Source organism: Chelonia mydas, chromosome 3 (genome assembly GCF_015237465.2).
Source record: "Chelonia mydas isolate rCheMyd1 chromosome 3, rCheMyd1.pri.v2, whole genome shotgun sequence".
Classification (NCBI taxonomy): domain Eukaryota; kingdom Metazoa; phylum Chordata; order Testudines; family Cheloniidae; genus Chelonia; species Chelonia mydas.
Window position 1 is genome coordinate 64131146 of NC_057851.1, and position 17746 is coordinate 64148891.

The 17746-nt window shown below is 41.7% G+C and overlaps 2 long non-coding RNA genes and 3 other non-coding genes across 9 annotated transcripts in view; 1 reads left to right on the forward strand and 4 right to left on the reverse strand.

Annotated features, from left to right (window-relative positions):
* The window catches only part of LOC114018490, a 24118-nt gene continuing 6372 nt past the window's right edge, over positions 1 to 17746 (reverse strand). The window contains exons 3-10 of one of the 3 annotated variants that reach the window (XR_005224631.2): positions 13811 to 13837; positions 11290 to 11345; positions 10077 to 10150; positions 9264 to 9360; positions 7504 to 7533; positions 6440 to 6483; positions 5705 to 5820; positions 1 to 3757 (exon numbers count right to left, since the gene is read on the reverse strand). This is a non-coding gene — a long non-coding RNA (uncharacterized LOC114018490). Of the gene's footprint in view, positions 5821 to 6439; positions 6484 to 7503; positions 7534 to 9263; positions 9361 to 10076; positions 10151 to 11289; positions 11346 to 13047; positions 13486 to 13810; positions 13838 to 17746 lie in introns of those variants that run through there. The other 2 variants (XR_005224629.2, XR_005224630.2) reach the window with 2 other exon arrangements.
* Positions 6035 to 6099, reverse strand: LOC114019741. The gene has a single exon (XR_003564740.1). It is a non-coding gene; the product is annotated as a small nucleolar RNA SNORD50 (small nucleolar RNA).
* On the reverse strand, positions 7381 to 7451 carry LOC114019734. Its single transcript, XR_003564737.1, has one exon. It is a non-coding gene; the product is annotated as a small nucleolar RNA SNORD50 (small nucleolar RNA).
* On the reverse strand, positions 8616 to 8685 carry LOC114019728. Its single transcript, XR_003564732.1, has one exon. It is a non-coding gene; the product is annotated as a small nucleolar RNA SNORD50 (small nucleolar RNA).
* LOC119565762 overlaps positions 13567 to 17746 on the forward strand; it is an 18809-nt gene continuing 14629 nt past the window's right edge. The window contains exons 1-2 of one of the 3 annotated variants that reach the window (XR_005224636.2): positions 13567 to 14490; positions 14642 to 14808. This is a non-coding gene — a long non-coding RNA (uncharacterized LOC119565762). The remainder of the gene's footprint in view (positions 14491 to 14641; positions 14809 to 17746) is intronic. The other 2 variants (XR_006289476.1, XR_005224637.2) reach the window with 2 other exon arrangements.

Here is a 17746-nt window from a genome sequence, read left to right on the forward strand (position 1 = left end):
TTTGTTCTAAAAGTAAGTTTTGTTTAATGTCGAGTACAGCAATGAAGTATTGTACAGATAAGGGTAAGTTTAATTACATAAAGGTCTTTTTAGTGTACTTTATCTCTCTGCAAACCTCCCACTAACATCAACAGAAGTACTGCTTTGGAATTAAAGGGAGTATATAGCAAATTTATATTCCAGCGCATGGCCCAGAACAGCAAATGAAATTCTCACCCCTGCATGAGCATGACTTTCCTGCTGTAGGTCCCAGGAGTTGCCTAGTGACTTTTCTGAGGTGGGAAGGGGGTGAAAATGATTTTGGCCTTGGCCCCAAGGTTCAAAAACTGCTGGACTAAAGAATGGAATAGCTTAACTAGACTAAAGAATGGAACAGGTAGTCTGCCACAGACCAATTGAGAAAACAAAGGACCTTGGCATTTGATGCCATGTCTTATTTCTATTTGCTTCTTCCTCAGTGTTATTTCTGCCTAGACTCTACCAAATCCATTTCTAAGTTTCCATCTCCACTCTGGGAACGTATCACTTTCATGGATAATGTCCGAGGACAACACAGAGCCCCCTCATCAAGCTTTGTGCTAGGCACTAAGGACCAGATGCCCAAAGATAGCAAGGTGCCTAAACACCAGATTTAGGCCGCACTGGAATCCACAAAATCCCTGCTCAGCTAGTGCCTAACATTACTTGACACCTAAATTTGTGCTGCAAAAGTTTCTTAGGCACCTAACTTGCTGGCTCTGAGCATATGCACTGCAGCATCACTAGGTGTCTGACCACCTGGCTCCTACCTAAGCCCCACTGCTCTACCGGGGGGTGGGGTGGGGGTGGGAGGAATAAGAGAGAAGGACGCTCTCCACCTATCTTGCCTGAAACTGTTTGAATTTGGATACTTTAGAGACACGCTCTAGCCCAATGACTTTTCAGCCTGATAGTCAGGGCACCCACACCTGAGCTAGGAAGGAAGCATCCACTCTCCATTATCCAATGACTGTCTACACACAGCACAACAGCTTTACTAAGACACACTGACAGAGACCTCTATCAGAGTAACCCCCAAGTTTAGTGGTTAGGAAATTCTCCCATAACATGCAAAGAACGCTCTTTGGAATTGAATGTGGGTCTGCCTCATCCCTACCCTATAAAAATACTCTTAACGCCCACGTTAAAACTTGAGGCACCATCTCCACTTCCCCTGTCTGTGCAGTTGCCTAATATTCACAAGAAACAGCTTAGGGGAACCTAAACTGTTTGACAGCAGGAGATGGATTCTTGTCCATAGAGCACATTCCTTATCAGCATCTCCCACAGCCTAGCTTAGGGAAAGAGCTGCTTAGCATACAGAATTTGATGAATCCCATTCTCTTTTTTTTTTTTTTAAACCAGTTTTAAGTTCATTTTAAGTTCAGCTGCACAAAGGACTGCACACAGGCTTCAACTATTTTTAATGACAGCAGACACTGAGATGAAAAAAAGTTAGAGGTTTATAAGGACACCTATTAACACCACATATTAAAAGATACTAATATCCTTAAATCAAACTTGGGGCTCCGGCAATGTAAGAAAAACACTGTTTATCTGTGAATTTTTATTATCCATATAAATAGCGAAATCAATGTTTGCCAACATTTACCACTCAGTCAAATCCTTCCTAGCCTACTTACAGACAAAAGCAGAATGTCCCTGCATGAAGAGGGTGCAGGTGCCTGCCTCATCCTGGAAAAGCAAAAAATGTAAGTGGTACCAAGGAATTTATGCAGCACCATTCCATTTTTCCCTCCATGCCCAGCTGTAATTTGATGAAGGTAAAAATCTGAGAAAAGGTATATGGTTTATTCTCACATGTAGCTTTAACTTCTCATTTCCTGGCTTGCTACATACTTCAACATTCAAATCCAATGAATATTGGTACAGGATGTCAGTATAAAGTTTTGCTTGATGCATGTAATGTTTTAATGCTTCATTTACAAAGCAACTTAAGTTTAAAAGGTCTTACATCTTGTTAAACAGCAATCTTATAAAATCATGTAACTGACTGATTTTTCTTGTTGTGCATTAAAAACTCTGCCATGATTTACATTTAATTACTTCTGTTTATATCAAATGTCACCCTATATCTGTGCCACACAAAGTAATGAACACAAAATACCACATTAAAATCAAACACTAAAAAAGTTGAGAAAGATACATTGTTCAGAGGAAGTAATTTCCCCCAAAAACTAGAGGCATCACGCACTTCTTCCCAGTCCCTCCTCACTAATCCCATATCCCAGGTCATCTTCCAAAGTGTAGTCAAGTGGCAAAAAAATGCTTGTTCATTTTTATGAATATCACACCAGAAGGCAGCGAAGATATTCCATAGCTACTATGCTTAGTGCTAGCCAAACCCTTCTCTTACCAAGCTAAGAGATCAAAGGCTCATCATTTTGTGTAAAATAACTGCTCCTGGAGGTAGGCCTCCACCATTTCATAATCAGAGATGCAGGATCTTCTAGCATGGTACCCTTTTCTGCTACTTTAATCAAATCTAGATCAAGGAACAAATCCCAGAGTGACATTTTGGAATGCGTGGAGTGTGATGCCTATGAGGTACCCAAAAAGATCTCACCTTCTGAACACTGAAATCTTTCAATTTTGCTCCAACTTTCTTCTATTTGATACCTGATGCTAGAGGAGCTTGTTTTCTCACCAGTTCTAGTGGAAACACATTTAGCAACTGTATCTGAGAGAACATTTTGGTAATATTCTGTATTAGACCTGGGAGAAAGACAGGTAATGTACTTTAAATCATGGATCTAAAGAAAGCAAGAATGTACTCCTCAGACCCCCCAATATAAATTATACGAGCCTTCTTTCAGAATGGGTAAAATACTATTTAGCCAATATACTGCTGCAATAACATCCACTTCTCCAAACTGTTCTTGCAGGTGGCACTTTTTTGCCCTCTAGGAGGCAAATGAGCAGATTGACTTGGCTAAGACTAGCATCTTTTTAGCACCCCATCAGAAAGCTTCATCAAAAGGTCTCTGCATACTACACAGACTTTTCTTAAAACGCCACTGTGGAAGCGTTAGAAACAGATTGCTTCCTTCATACCTCTGAGGCACTGCATAGTCACTAATAGCTTTGTATTGCCCCAGTAATTGCTCGAGCATAGAGAGTGGAATTCCGTTTGTCTAGCCCAGCGGTTCTCAAACTGGGGGTTGGGAGCTGTCAGCCTCCACCCCAAACCCTGCTTTGCCTCCAGCATTTACAATGTGTTAAATATATAAAGTGTTTTTAATTGATAAGGAGGTGCGCTATGTGAAAGGGGTTACCAGTCCAAAAGTTTGAGAACCACTGGTTTAGCCCATGGTGTTTGGTAGTTGGTGCAATGGAAGGCCATTTTGCCTTTGCAGTTCTTGTAAAGTATAAGCAGCTGTAAAGGAATGGCTGAAGTGACTGCAGACTTTATGTGCAATGGCCAGCATGTTTTTCACATCATCTTTGTTCAGTAATGAATGAACTATTGCATCAAGAAATGTGTACAAAGCATGGCACATGAAAGTATCCCCCCTTCCTTAATGGGACTAACGTGGTATGTGCCATCATCAGAAGTAATAAACCCTGCTAAAAGTGAGCAAGGGGAAAGCCATTCTGCATTAATATTCTGCAGTTTCTCCAATACACAATGGATTGTAGGGTTTTTCAAAACGGAAAATACAGTTTTGCAGGCTGTAGTCTGTGGCCAATGGGTCTGGCTACCTGCTGCCACAGATAACTGAAAAGGAAGAGATACTCAGTGAGCTGATATACACACAGTCCATGACCCAGAGGTGGGCAAACCATGGCCCACAGTACCATCCTGCCCAGCCCCTTCCCCGCAGTCTCAGCGCACTGCGCCACCAGTGCTCTGGCCCACCACTCATGGCAGCAGCGTGGGTGGCTCCAGTATGGTAAGGGGGCGGGAGGTTCCGGGGGCAGTCAGAGGACAGGGAGCGGTTAGATGGAGCAGAGGTTATGGGGGGGGGGTGCGCAGTCAGGGGATGGGGAGCAGGGGGAGTTGGATGGGGTGGGGTTCTGGGGGGCGGTTGTCATGGCAGTCAGGTGACAGGGAGTGGGGGCCACGCTGTTTGGGGAGGCACAGCCTTCCCTACCCGGCCCTCCATACAGTTGTGCAACCCTGACATGGCCCTCAGGCCAAAAAAAAGTTTGCCCACCCCTGGTCTGACCACTAGTCCACATTTCAGTGGTCAGATGGATGTTCCTCCCCTCTGACATCCTCAATGCCTTGGACACAGTTATCTGGAGAGTTTTGTACAACTGTGGTATTGCCTTAGCTGAAAGGTAGGTTTTGCTAGGTATGCGCCACTTGGGAATGGTGTATTCCACTAGTGCCTGAAAGCCCTCTGCCTCGACAAATGAAAAGGGCTGCAGCCCCCAACTAGCATTTTTGCCAGTTCTGTATTAAGTATGGGGATTATAGGATGGTTTTTCTTATACTCTGAAATGCGTGTTTAAGTGTAGGTTGTCATTTGCTGTGTATCACTCTTTCATTCTGCTTTCCTACCTAACACTAGGGTTGAGGATGATACTAAAGGGCATACTGGATGTTATGCCACTCACTGCAGCCTTTGTGGCCTGCAATTTATCAGATGTTTGACCCCTCTCCTCCACCTCTTTCCTTACTGCATTAGGGCTGAATGCAGCAGAGATGTTTCTCCCACATGGTTGTTTTTCACTTGCTTTAAGAAACCACAAGTCCCCATGTGTGTGCCTGCCTCTCTTCCCTCTACTGACCTCTTTTCCACACAAACAACATGCATTGATAGCATCTTTCTGATCAAGAGAAAAAAGTTCCACACCAATGACATTGGTCTTTTCATGTGGTTGGGCAGTGGTGCATAAAAAAAAAAAACTTACTTCTCTTTCCCTATCAGCATAAACAGAACCCAGGCTGTGGTTTAAGCCTTGTTTTCTCTTGTGACCACAACTCCTCCCATGAGTCTTGAATTTTGCTTTCTCACAAATGTCCGATATTTTTGCTTCCTCAGTGCCTTCACTGATTAATACCACAACCTGATCTTCCTCTTTCACTTCCTGAATGATACTGTACTCAAAAGGGGGAAGACTCATTACTATGATTTTCTGCATTATTAGTACTCTCCATCTTTTTACATGGGGTGCCTGGGTTTTCCATTGACTATTTATTATTTTATTACTGTTAGAGGTAAGTTTTTCCTCAGTAATAGCAAATTGTGCTTTATTTCTTTCACAGGAGACCAGCTAGCCACTGGGAGTTTTTTCCACCCCGCTACTGAAGCTTATTGTTTGTTGCCCTTAGTATTTTCTTTACTGAGCAGGGGAGCCTTTCCTGATAAAACAGAAAAAAATTAATTATGCTACACTTTTAAAAAAGTTTTAAAGTATGTTCTATTTCCCTTCAGCCACCATAATCTCCTGAGAGAAGTCATGTCTGAAAACATAAAATGTTAAATGTGACTGATTCTAGCAAAACTGAATTTTCTCTTCTTTGATTCCACATGCAGTTTCTAGCTTTGGTTTCACTAGAGGGAGCTGGGTCTTCACTTTTGGCAAAACCTTCAGATTTCCACAAAACATGATTGCTCACAGTTTTAAAAGTGGAAACCAACTGGTTCTGTGCCATGTGACATTTTAGAAATATTAACTACCAAACAATTCCACAAACTATTTCAGAAGCATAAACCTGGTAAATTTTTTTGTTGTTAAAATCTTGGTATGTGAGTATCTTCAGGTGTTGGACTTCTTCCAGTGATACCATCCACACTTGTCAGGTGATGATACAAAAATTCCACCTCATCACTAAAAAGGGAAAACAAACTAAATAAAACAGCTTATTTTACATGAGAAACTGAATGCACAAAAGAAAAAATATGTTACAAGACATTTTACATTTTATTCTCAAGCAAATGAAGCTATTCCACCTGAAAGTGTGATTTTAAGGTTAAATAGTTGGTAGATTTATCCAATAGACAAATTTAAAATTTAGTATATTCCTATGATATCTCTGGATCTTATTTCAGAAGCTAGATCCATAGTTTTTCAGCAACAAAATCAGGTTCAGAATAGGATTATAAAACCCCAATAAATTACAATTCAATTCACATTTAAAGTGTATAAGTTAAAAAACCAACCAAAAACAGTGCAAGCAATATGCTCAGCCCATAGAAGTAAAGCACACTGACATTTCAGAGTGACCTCTACAGATTAGAAAAGAACAGTGTTGATTCATTCAAAGGCTAATTAAGATTACTGACATATGAAGGGCCTTGAACAGAGGAGGGATGTCCTTTCAGTTTAGGACAAATTGAGATCAGCTACCTCACCAAGTTAAGCCTATGGATATCTGCGAAGTGAGAAACCCAAAATTACCAATACAAGGCACTTTTCAACAGAGGGTGCATTTTCTTCAATTACATACCTGCATAACTAAATGCATCTGCTTGTACATTTTCCACCATTTCACTGTTCAAAAAAAGATTCAGTTAGTAAATCAAACATTCATTTTTAATTCTTAGATTAGGCAAGGAAATGTGCCAATGTCATTCAATGTGCAAATCTAACATCTATTCATCCTTTCTTATTGAAGTCTTATGATGTAGTATTAATTACATACTACATCAGTATAAGCATTCTGCAAACTCTGTGGAGCTGAAAATATAACACCATGATTACACATCTTTCTTGTTATCCTAAAAGATCTACTTTTCTTGCTCACATATAATTTGGCACCTTTGTAAGGCTGGGTAAACAAGTAAACAAATGTGATCATGACACTAGAGACTACTAAAATTCCTGTTTTCCTATCCTTCAGAGATTAGAACGGCAGGGAACTCCCAAAGAATAAGTTAATTGTCAGCCAATGAACAATAAAAATCCCAAATAGGCTTAAACAGCCGGCATTACTAAATTAAAGGCCTACATCCCAGCCACTTTTATTGCGCTGTCCAGGTATTCAATGCATTTTAATCTTTATTACTGCAACAGAAATGCAAACTGAAGTGGCCTCATCCTAGATTGAAATATCAAATATTTCATGAACAATAAATCAATTATATCCTATTAGAAAAGAAAGGACACAAACCAAATGCCATTTAAGTACATATAATGAGCCACTGATCATGCAACAGTCCATGCATCACCACAAGTTCAGAAATCAGACTGAAGTGGGGAATAAGTGCAGTTTTAGAAGAAAACAAGGCAATAATCATGCCTTGTGGAAAACAGTAAATGTGGATACAATAGGCAAATTTTCAGTCAGTCAATACATGGTCTACCAAGTAAACAAAATCTACTTGTTTGAAATACTACTTTCACACAGCTCTAGTGTTTAGAAAAAGCAATATGAATCATGGTTGTCTAATCTCAGAAGCCAGATCCGTATATGAGTTTTTCATCAAGGAATCAGGTTCGGGATAGTATCATCAATGATCAGACCAGAATTACTTATACTTCATCAACATCAACCTTTATTAGAATACATACCTTTAATATTGAGTCAGCCTTCAGAGAACTCTGCAACAAGACAGATTGCACAGTAGTTTGGTGAAACTGAATACTACCAAAGGTATTATGTTCATTTATTAGCGTCCCTAGAGCAACTGTGTTGAGTATGTGACATTTCCCACTAGTCTGCTACCTGTCCAGATGCATGAGTTGACTGCACAGGAAATTAGGATTATGTAATTACTTTATGTGTAAACACTTGGGCCAAATTGTGTCTCATGCCTCATCTTAACATCCTACCCTTATGTCCACCACTCACATACTCCATCCCATTTCCACTGTGATAATTACATTGGGACTGCATTTTCCCTTAGATTAAAAGCCATCTCATCCAAAGCAGAAAGGAAGAAAAATATTACAGATGTAGTATGGATTACACCAAGTCAGAAATTTGATATTGGGGTTTTATTTACGAATGTTAGCTTTAGAAATCTCTGATGTGCTCCTGGAAGTGGGACAAAGTATAAATGCCAACACAAGGGTCCCAGTAGTTGTACTACAGAGCCCAGTCAATTTGGTCTTGTCCCTAAGGATCTACCCATGCTTTTGGCCTCTATATATGCAAGCTATTTGCCATAGGGCTTTTCCTCCTGATTTGGTTCAATGCTATGCACACATACTCCATAGGACTGTATTTTAACTAATCTTCAAACCTCTTGACTAAGCAGAGAAGTTCTGATAAACAAATACAACTGACAATTAACTCTTCAGTTATTTTGAAAATCTCAGCCTAGTCTCTATTCTTCACTACCAGGAGTGTTCTGGAATTATGGGATTTGACCCCTCCTGCTAGAATTTCCCTGATTTGCCAAAAGAATCCTGAGCAAAGTGTCCAGAATGCAGCACACCAACAAGCCTTGCCAGGAATTTTGGGATAGGTTTCCAGACATCAATGTACCACAATCAGTGCAGTACAGCCCCAAGTGTGATTACTGCATAGGACTGCATGTACAGCTAGTACAGCACAAAGACAGTTTGAGTAACAGCATCAATTGACATTAGATACTTTCCTAGTGGTAACAGTAAACATTAATGTCTAAGTAGTGCATAGAACAGTGGTGTAACCAGGTTAACTCTTTTATGGTGGTCTCATCTCAGAAGCCAGATCCGTATAAAATTTCTCATCAGCAAGTCAGGTTCGGGATAGGTTCATCACTGATAGACCACTTTAAAAATTAGACACTTTTTGGTATACTGAACACTATACCAAAATGAACATGTGAGAACTATAACTCAGTTTAGATGCTATCCTAGAATGAAATTATTTCTCAAGAAGTTGAACAGTGCCCTTTTTCCATTTGGGCCAGATACCTTTATCAATACAAGGCACTGCAACTTATAGATACAATAGAGTCTGTTGCGGGGGGGAACCTCACAAAAAAACACTTAAAATCAAGAAAAGTATCAGTACACTATTTTTGCCCTGACAAAGGAAAGCACTTAGACATCTTGTCTTGATTTAAAAGAAAACAAAAAAACCCCACAACACACAGACAGATTGGAACTGCTTAATAAGCCAGAAATATCAAAAGCATTTCTTTTATAGAAAGGGAGGCAAGAATGTATAGGCAGTTCACAAGAAAGACTACTCAAAGATTCAATTGACAAAGAGAGACAGCTTACTCCATAACTTAGCTATGTCCCACGCTTTACAGTATTTGAAAAGTATTAGTGCTTTGAAGATTAGCATATTGTATTGTGTCAAAATATCATCAGAAGAGTGTATTTTTCAATTGTACCTGTCTTAGTAGCACTAGAGTCGCAAGTAGTTTTATATCCCAACTGCGCTGTCAGTTATTCATTCATTCTCCACTGGATACTTGCTAATAAGTCACACTAGAAATAAGGATAAACCAACCATTTAAAGTGTTACTAATAAATATTGCATAATACAGCATTTTGAAAGTGACCTAACAAAACAAAGTTACTTTCCCCTCAAGCATTGTCAGGAAGGGGAAATACTAGATACTCTCGTTAACCAGCATAAAAATTCTATAAAAAAGTGGTCCAAGTTTTGCACCACTCAGGGCCATTGGCCAAGACCCTGAGAACCACAGCTAGTTTGCATATAAATGTGCATAATCTTTATTAAAACTGCACACCACAATATATGTTCATTTTCTGTGATAGATTTGAATTCACCACCAACAAAAAATCTTTGAGGTCATTTTTGTTCTCACCCTCTTAAGAGTCTGAGAGCACTAAACTTCTATCCTGAGTTAGATAATTCAAGTTAATGGATAATGAGTTAACATGGTTGTAAAGCCTAGTGGGGCCACTCCACAAATGGATATGGTTTACAATCTCCCACAGTATTGGTCTTAAACAATCCAAATAAACTACACCACCACATCTACTCCCATGAATCTCAACTGTTCACAATATCAGGATAGACCATGTGATACCTCACAGGACTGAAAGTAACAATTTTACCTCAACTATTTAAATATGGATTAATTGAACTAAACCAATGCATTAAAGTCTAGATTTTTGCCAATCCATTTATCCCCATCTTCATATTTATTCCTCCACTTGACCATTCACAAACATACTTCTTAAACATTCAGGAACATCCACAATTGTACATCATATAGTCTTCAAGAACTGTTGATGTTTTCATGAAGGGCTGCAGTTAAAATTAAACAGAAAAGGGTCAGATTCTGATGTAGAAAAATCAATAGCAAATTCAAGTTTTATAATATGGGAATACTTTTGCTGTCTTTGTGGTAATACAACACCACATCATATTGCATCTTAAAAACGGTTTTCAAGAGTAAAACATTCCCTGCCCCGAAGAATTTATAATCTAAGCCAGTCACAACAAAACTTCAGCTGATTTGTCAGAGAAAGTTTACATCTAGTCTATGGACACTCAAAATTAACACTGTGTATTATGTTAACCTGAATTATTGTCTACCTATGCAATGACAGCGGACTACTGAAAAGCCAAGACATATCAGATACACACTTAGGCCCCAATCCTGCAAACTCTTATGCATAAAATAACTTACTCAATAGGACTAGCCACATATGTAAAGCTATTCATGCTCAGATACTTGCAGGATCCAGGCCCTAATTACTGCAGATGACAGAACTACCTGGCTTAGTTCATATGGCTAATTCACATACTAACCCTAAGGTATGTCTAACACTACTGCAGCTGCAGCCACACCTCAGTAGTGTAGATATTTACTATAGTGACAGATGGAGTTTTTCCATTGCTGTAATAAGTCCATCCCCTCGAAAGGCAGTAAATAGGTCAATGCAAGAATTCTTCTGTCAACTTAAGTACATTGCACAGGGTGTGAAATTTTTCCCAGCCTTAAGCAATGTAGCTAGGTTGACCTAAATTTTAGGTGTAGAACAGGTCTAAAACCAAAACACAACATAGTGCCAGGATAAACAGATGCTCCAGAGTCCAGAATATAGGGTACGGTATTGGTAATAGCACCAAAGTGCTTTCCTCTACTGAGAACAGGTAAGCAGAAGCAGTAAGATGCTGGAGAGCTGACAAATAGAAAATTATGTGGAATGAGTCTAGTAATTTACTGTAACTATCTTTTCTTTCGGCTCTACCCAGTAATACTGTGACAAAGTAACTGATGTCCTGGCACATACTGTAAGAGGGAATTACTTTCAAATAGATGAAGACATGAAGAGCGGTCTATGAAACTGAAGCACTTTGGAGTGTTCAATCTTGACCAAACCCAAAAATACTGTGCCCTTTCCAGCCCAACCAAATTCGAAACATTCTCAGAGTCATACCTTAATTATTCTGCACAACTTCCAGGATATCACCATAAAGTTTATCTCCATAGTTCCTAGAACAAAAAATTGTGACAACACTAGTTATATGCACTATCTACTTGAAAAATCCAGACAGTTAAAAGAAATGTTAAAAGTACTTTCAGCTAATAACTAGTCTTTATTCCCCAAGCTAATTTTTACAGATTTACAAAAAGTGTTCTGTTGCTGTGTAAAAGACCTGCACAAACATGGCAACTGATTATACAAAAAACCTTGTCAAAGAACAAAACATGAAAAAAGTCTGCCAGATATCATAATCTTAAGAGTTACACCTATAGTAGTGGGTTTAACAAAATGGCTAATGAGTGTTATTTAAATTAGGTGACTCTGCTTAAAGGGACAGATCAACTTTTAAATATGTTTTATTATGTAAAATGTTTTTGGTTCCTCCTCTCTGCAAATTCTGAGAGGCTGTTTGAGTCTTCTCCATACCTTTCAACATTCCCATCTCCCAACTGACAGGCCACAAAAAATATGTGAAAAACAACAAAATGTGGAATACCCATACTGTATTTTGGTGTGTGTCACACCATAATCGACAAGTACAGAATCTACTTAATTATGTTTCAGCTATGTTCTCAAACCCAGCAATCTCACAGATTAATTGTTGGAGGGTGTCCTGTTGCAGTTGAATAATCTTAATTCAAAAGTCTTACACACTAGTGGTTCCACATTTTGGTGTTCACACCCCAGCTGCCTCAATATTCAATCAAAGCAGCCCACACACACTTGTAACACTGCTCATCCTACTCTCCCAAATCAATGCAACCACCTCCCAATTATTGCTTGTTGGAGCCCTTCCTTTCCCAAGGCTGCTGCTGTAGCACCCTGCACTGTCCTTCAGGAGCCCAGAGAGTCTCAGCTCTGAAGCTCTGTGCTTGCTGCTCCTTTGCCACCCTCTCCTCCAGAAAAACCACTGCTCAGGTATTTTTCCAGAAGTAGGGAAGCAGGAGTAACATCCACCTGCTCTCTGCTCCCTCCCTTATCTGAAGTCTCCTGAAGAGATTCCTTCTTCACAGTACTCTTTGCTTGCAAGGGAAGGGAAACTGAGGAGCAGTGGTTCAGAACTGTAAATTAGCAGCCTTTTATCCTGTCAAACACCTTAGGTATGTAGAGTCCCAGTACAGCTAGAATTACAAGTGCACTGATGCTGTCACAGCTAATATGCCAGTTCCATATATAAGAGAACTAGGCCAATTCAAGTGAGTGAGAAGATATCAGAGTTGGGGGGAAAAAAAAAGCAAAGTTTGACAAACTCCAGATATGCGTAACTCATCTTGACTGTAGTCTCAAATCCCTAAAGTTAAAGATTAATTTATAATATTGCAAACTAAGATTCCCAGCTGACTTCAGTTTGTGTACTGCTCTGGTTTTAGGTATACTAACTCAAGCATCATCCACTAAATTATACTGGGTGGGAGTCATGACTGTACGATTACACTAAAAGGGGATTTCAACATGAAATACTTCAACAACCATAAGGATTAGGAATTCAAGCTATCAGTGTATAGCATTCATTTATAGCCACTGAGGATCCATGAAATAGCCCATTTAAATTGATTAATTCAATCAGATATGTAACTGTCAATATTAAATGACATTGTCTGCTATATTTCGTAATTTCCTTAATTATTTTTACCAGTTTCATTCAGAGATACTCTTAAATACTCTTCAGTGGTAGTTCTCAACTTAATAGCACTACAGCAACACACGTACATAGTTAAAGCAAGTTTATTCCACGCACACACAGCTACTAGTATCATATTACACTTGGAGGAAAGTAGCAGGATTGATACAGATGCCTGGGCAAGTGTGAACTCCACGCATCATAAAGCGGAGCAGTAACAGCTCAGTTTCACAGGACCAGAGATGATGAACATAAAAACGCCTGTTTTGCTTCCAGCACGAATTGCTGGATGTCGCGGAGAACAGCTCCAGCCCTGAACAGGAGGAAGAGGGGCGAACTGTCTGCTACTGCTCGGGAGCAGACCGCTGTCCGGGCCAAGGTTATTTCGCGCTCCCTGTGCGGCGCCTGACACCGCGTTTGGGCCGCGCCAAGCGGCAGAGCGCAGCGCCCCGCACCCGCGCCGCAAGGCTCGAGGCAGCAGCCGGGACGCACCGCCCAAGCCACGTTTCAGCCGATCAGCCCCGCCGCGCCCAATCACGCAGCCTCGCTGCGAGCGACGGAGCCCGGCCTGCGCGGCCCACCAACCCCAGCATGCACTGCGCCACGGGCACGCGGCGGCTCAAGAGGAGCGCTGCATTTTGGGACTTGTAGTCTCCGCAGCCTTCATCCAGCTGCCGCCGTGAGTCGCACAACCCGGCCTCGGCAGGTGCAGGCGGCCCGCCCGCCGCGGGGGGAACGCAGCAAGAACTCCTGGACATGTCTAAGACGAAGCCTCCCGAAAACAGGGACGGGACCGGACCAGCCCAGCCTCTTCCCTCCCCGCTCCGGGGGCACAGAACACCCCAGACTCACCCGCCACTTGAGTCACCAGCTCTGACGCTCCGCAGGAAAAAAGGAAAGAACATCCCCCAGAGACTGTTATATAGCAGCTGCCTAAACCAGAGCGAGGCCGACTCCTCCCCTACCCGCCCATTGGGCAGAGCGCGCCAGGGCGGAGTTTTGTGCGGGGGAGTTTGAGGGCCGATTATCTCATCGTGCAGCCGAGGCCACGCCCCTCGCTGCTGGAGCGCGCGTCGTAGCAGCGCGAGGATTCAGAGCCGAGGAAGCGGCGCGCGCAGGGTGGGGTTCTAGTGGTTAGCTCCCCCAGAGCTTAGGCCATGGCACTGCGTTGACAGACTGTGGTTCTGTCTCCGGCCCCAGAGAAGAGTGCTGTGATCTTCCAAAGCGTGTCCTTCCCACCTGCAGACGTTGGGCTAATAAAAGTTATGACCCCTGACCTTCCCCAGCTTGTGGCTCTCAGAGTGCATGAGAAAAATTTGCATGAAAAAAATTTCTTATTAAACAGAATCTATTTGTGCATTGTCTAATTAGTGCCAGAATGGTGTTTGTTAGGGTTGTGGCAGCGTTTTCAGCTGTAGCAGCCTAAGTGAGGAAAGAAGATGAAGTTTTTCTCAACTACTACATGGTCAAACTGTTGTGATTTTTTTATAATCTGAAAAAAGGGACAGTACATGACCTGAAATGCTCAGAAGGTGAGAATCACTGTTGCTTGTTAAATTGCTATAACTGCCCCTACTTTGTGTTTTTACATAGCTTCAGAATTAAGAAACTGTGCTCATATTACCTGTGATAGGTGGGTGAATACAAATTTTCTTGTTGATTAACTTTGCCTTTCTCTTGCAGACACAGGGAGAAGGTGAACATGGGCTGTGTTGGAATCTGAGGTAACAGTGCAGCCTCCTGTAGCATAGTTAAGAGGGTGCTATGAAAAGACACAATGTGAATGGAAATAGGCTTAAGATGTATCTTCAGTAATTTCCTTGCTGGTTCTTGCATATTTTTCAAAGTAGGTATGTAAACTCTGAGCTATGTAGCTGGGTTTCTTTCAAATAGTAAATATATCTATGAATTGTATGCTCTGTCTACCTTATAGAGGCATTACAATTTTAAAGTGAGCTTCACAGGCTCTTTATTATAATGCTTGCGTTCTTTAATATTTTATATACTAGCTGAAATAAGCACATAAATGCCAGTTGGCCAAAGGGAGGACCATCCCCCTAAATAAACAGCACTAAGGCCAAAAGTTTAAAACTTGTGTTCCTAGACATATTAGACATATAAATCCATTGTCTTCAGTGGTAGTTTTGAAATTGCACATCTCTTACTTATTTAGGTGCCGAAATAGGGATTTAGTTATCTAACTTTTCTTGAATGGAATTTATTACTTCAGGATTATGAAATTTAGTATTCTTATTTTCAGTACATTTTCTGATTTATTTTTAAATATCCCTAGTGATGGGTCTTCCACTAATTCATAAGGAAGGCTACTCAGCGGTCTAATAAGTTGCACTGTTAGTCACTATAATATTTCAGGACTAGATCACTCAGCCCTTACATGGATAACCATTTATCCACAAAAACAATACCACTGAAGACAGTGGGCCTACTTGTGTAACTGCTTATAATTGCAATGGAGGGTGGGGGGCATGGATCAGTGTTTACATTTACTCCCCATCAGTACCTGACCCAAGCCAGGGAAGCTAATGATTCAACCAGCGCACCAAATTCGGTGATGAATCCTGGTCACGTGACACCTGAGGCACGTTGTGCCTTCTCTAAGGAGTGCAATAGATATAGAGCCACAATCGCTCCCAAAGCACTTTTCCTGATACTGTAAAATCCCTTTTCTTTATTTGAATCCATTATCCTTGGTGACCTCCTTACATTATCCTAATTATTGTTCTCCATGCTTGATGTTTACACCTTTCATATACTTGTAGAATGGTTAATACACCCCTGTTTAATCATTGAGCTAAGCTATGTAGTAGACAGTTATTTTAATCATTCTTCACATATTAATCTGTTCAGCACCTGGCTATTGTTCAAATTTCCTGACATTGAAGTAATAAGAAATATTTCAGGTGTTGTCTCAACTGAGTCATACACAGAGAGATTATAACGTGTTACTCCAGAACACGATGTCTTCTTGTATGCAGCATAAAAGCATATTGACATTTTTTATTTTTTGCTGCCATACTACACTATGCACTATTGTCTTATTTCCTTCTTTGTCCCTCCCATTCACTGCTGAAAGGCTGCTTTCCAGGTTTGACCCACCCACTGAATATCTGTTTTCAAATTATTATTCCCCACCTATATTAACTTGCATTTTCCTAAGGTGAATCTCTTTTTATTTGCTGACTAATAAAGAGACCTATAAAGGTTAGAAATATAGTTATATGTCCACAATGTTCACAGTGCCTCCCAATTAAGTATTGTTATGCCGAAGGGTATTGATAGCTGCCAGTCAGGAGCTGCTTTAGCTATAAGCAAACTAGGCCACAGTCTAGCACTGCCGATTTATGAGGAGGAGGCTGGTGGGGCTGCCTTGGGGAGGGGGTATCCCACAACAGGCACTCCAAGGAGCAGGAAGCAGCCCTCAGCCCTCAGCCCTCAGGGGAAGCACTCCTGACCCCTCCTCAACCACTCCCTGCCTCCGCTGCAGTAAGATCATGGCTCAGGCACTGAGTGGCTTTGGGCTGCTCCTGGCAGCACCACGAGTGCTCCAGGGACTTTGGCCACAAATTCAATGACCCACCCTGTTCCCTGTCAGCATGTGGGCCCTGCCACCCAGGCAGCACGCAGCCCCTGCCATGGCTGCCTCTGCCACTTCAACCTCACTGTGGCTGGGTTCTGGAGGTGCTACTACAGTGCAGGATAGGAGCTCCTCCGGAAAGGTGTGGGCTGAGGGTGCGGAGGCTGGGTAGGAGTTGCAGAGCAGGGGTGGAGTGTGGGGGACTGCATAGGCAGTGCAGGCTGGCACGGCCTGGGGGTGTGGAGTGCAAGGGGCCAGGTGTGGGGTGGGATTATGGGGGTCAGGCAGGTGGATTTGGGATGGTGTGGAGGCCTGGGAGCGTGGGGCTAAGCTGGGGCTGGGGCTGTGGCAGGCTGGGGCTGTAGGTGCTGAGATCCAGTGATCCTCACTCTGTCCAGGAGGGAGCCTACTGATCCCTGTACAAGGGGTGATCTGTACCCCCAGCCCGCGTAGCTTTGTGCAGCGTGGGAAGTCTGCGCAGCCCATTAAACAGGTCCCTACTGGCTGGGAGCTGCCTCCTGCCAGTGCCCAGATGTTAGCTGATTTCTGTCCTAGGGGGGTCTGCAGTAGCCTCTGCAGCCCCAGGCCCGGGTGTCCTACATCAGCCTCTGGCCAGGCTGCACAAGTTTCAGGGATGGGGGTGTTAGCAGTGAGGGAGGTGCTGAAGTTTTGCTTAGGGTGGACGATTGTCTTGAATCACCTCTGCTGCCAGTAAGTGTCTTTGATCTTGAGGCTGATGGGTGTATTAGACACCCTTCATTCTGACAAAATGCAAGAAGGCATTAAGGTCCTTTATGGAGTAAGATAGCTTTTTTGTTGTTGATTTGGCCAAAGCTAACTTGTCCCCATTCGGTTTTGCTCTTTATTAAATGATCTAATATAGAAATATTCTTTTCATGCCCTGGGGCTGAAATAAATCCCTTTTGGCTGTTACATATGACAACTGCAGTTGTCAATCTCTTGGCTAAACTTTTTGTATTCAGTCTAATCCAAACAGATCTAATAGTCAGTGGTCTCCAAGAAGACAGTTTAGCTAATTCTTCCTCATCCTGTACCTTGGGGATTAAAATTGTTCTATTTTCTTTAAAATAGTCAGGGATCTGCATATTTAAAAACCAAATATTAAAAATGTGTGAGAATTTGAGTCCAAATTAAAGATTTCCCATAAATTGTTAATAGTTACTCTGTCAGGG